The sequence below is a fragment of the Dendrobates tinctorius genome, unplaced genomic scaffold (genome assembly GCF_039654945.1).
Source record: "Dendrobates tinctorius isolate UK_male_01 unplaced genomic scaffold, ASM3965494v1 ptg000788l, whole genome shotgun sequence".
Lineage (NCBI taxonomy): Eukaryota > Metazoa > Chordata > Amphibia > Anura > Dendrobatidae > Dendrobates > Dendrobates tinctorius.
In genome coordinates, this window is record NW_027362426.1 from 25001 (window position 1) to 27500 (window position 2500).

Consider the following 2500-nt stretch of genomic DNA (forward strand, 5'->3'; position numbering starts at 1 on the left):
TTTTGGGGGGAAAGTCGAATTATGGAGCAAAAACCATTTTTGGGGACTTAGAAAAAATTCCGAGATGTGTCAGACTTCCAGGAAGGGGGCGCCTCGGGAGGTGTACCTAGGAGGCTTCCAGGGGCCTGGGTACACTTTTCAGAAAGTACCGTTGGGACTTAGAAAAATTTTCAAGATTTTTGGACTTAGAGCGATTTTTGGATTTTTGTGCAAAAATCGAATTTTCCCTTCTCCCACCGCTCTGGGGCGTCAATATGAAGTGGGGACCCGAGGGAGAGTGCCTCCCATGAGGGTAGAATGTGTGACTTTTGGGGGGAAAGTCGAATTATGGAGCAAAAACCATTTTTTGGGACTTAGAAAAATTTCGAGATGTGACAGACTTCCAGGAAGGGGGCGCCTCGGGAGGTGTACCTAGGAGGCTTCCAGGGGCCTGGGTACACTTTTCAGAAAGTACCGTTGGGACTTAGAAAAATTTTCAGGATTTTTGGACTTAGAGCGATTTTTGGATTTTTGATCAAAAATCGAATTTCCCCTTCTCCCACCGCTCTGGGGCGTCAATATGATGTGGGGACCCGAGGGAGAGTGCCTCCCATGAGGGTAGAATGTGTGGCTTTTGGGGGGAAAGTCGAATTATGGAGCAAAAACCAGTTTTTGGGACTTAGAAAAATTTCGAGATGTGTCAGACTTCCAGGAAGGGGGGAGTCTCAGGAGGTGTACCTAGGAGGCTTCCAGGGGCCTGGGTACACTTTTCAGAAAGTACCGTTGGGACTTAGAAAAATTTTCAGGATTTTTGGACTTAGAGCGATTTTTGGATTTTTGTGCAAAAATCAGATTTCCCCTTCTCCCACCGCTCTGGGGCGTCAATATGATGTGGGGACCCGAGGGAGAGTGCCTCCCATGAGGGTAGAATGTGTGGTTTTTTGGGGGAAAGTCGAATTATGGAAGAAATTGAGTTTTGAGGACAAAAAAGTGTTTTGAGGACAAAAAAGTTTCTTGAGGACAAAAAAGTTTCTCGAGGACAAAAAAGTGTTTTGAGGACAAAAAAGTTTCTTGAGGACAAAAAAGTGTTTTGCGAACAAAAAATGGAATTTTGTGATTTTGTGTAAAAATAAGTAAATTCCCCTACTTCCACCACAGGGGGGCTTCAGTATGTTGTAGGGCCCCCAGGGAGGGTCCCCCAACTGGGTTTAAAGTTTGTGGATCCTGGGCAGAAAGTTGAATTTTGGATGAAAAACCGAATTTTGGGACTTAGAAAAATTTCGAGCTGAGCAGTGACAGACTTCCAGGCAGGGGAGCCTCTCTGGAGGTGTACCGAAAACAGTTCCAGGAGCTGAGGTCATTTTCGAACATTTTTTGTTCGCTCAAATTTTTTTTGTTTTTGAGCTCTAAAAAGCTGTTATTATCAATTGGCTCAAAAATTTCAAGTGTCATGAGCTAGTACATGTTGGAGGAATACGTTTTAGGCAAAAAATTGCAAAAAAAAAAATCCAAGTGAAAAAGAACCGGAATGGGGAATTTCTGACTGCTGTAGCAGCCGCACAGTTCCAGGAGGTCGGATACATTTCCGACTTTGTCCCGCTCATTGAAGTACATTGTCCCGCAATGCAAATACATAGTAATGCGCACCTGCGGGAGAATATAGGAGAGAGTGGGCTCTCTCTACCCCGATGTATGGCGGTTGTTCCTATGGTTCTCTGGCTCGGGTAGGCGACTTAGAAGGTGGTCCCTCTTGTCGTGGAAGTTGCAAAATACGGCCGAGACTGAACTTCCACGGCTCCAGGAGGGACTTTTGCTGGTCGTGCGTCCCAAGTGAGAGAGGCGATCCTGGGGTACCTGAGCCTGACCAGACCCTCCCTCGGTGGTCCCTGGTCTTCTGAAGGGTGATGGCATTCAGGGGGGCAAATCTGGAGTCCGTGGCCGAGTTTGGGCTCTAGAAGGCGGACGCCCCTTCTGACCATGTCCCCTCAGAGCCGGCTGGATGGTTCATGGTCCGCGGCTTTGTCTGGCGGTCTGTGCCCAAGCCGGAGAAGCTCTCCTGGGGTACGTGAGCTTTGACCAGACCCTCCCTCGGCGGTCCCTGGTTCTCTGGAGGTGATGGCTGTCAGGGGGGCAAATCTGGAGTCCTCGTGGGAAGGAGGGCTCTTGAAGGCGGACGCCCCCTCTGACTATGTCCCCTCAGAGCAGGCTGGATGGTTCATGGTCCGCGGCTTTGTCTGGCGGTCCATGCCCAAGCCGGAGAAGCTATCCTGGGTACCTGAGCTTCGACCAGACCCTCCCTCGGTGGTCCCTGGTTCTCTGGAGGCGATGGCTGTTGTCAGGGGGGGGGGGGCAAATCTGGAGTCCTCGTGGGAAGGAGGGCTCTGGAAGGCGGACGCCCCCTCTGACTATGTCCCCTCAGAGCATGCTCGATGGTTCTCAGTCCCTGGCTTTGGCTTTTTGGCCATCCTGGGGTACATTCTTGCCAAAAAAAAAAACGACTAAGTGAAAAAGAACCGGAATG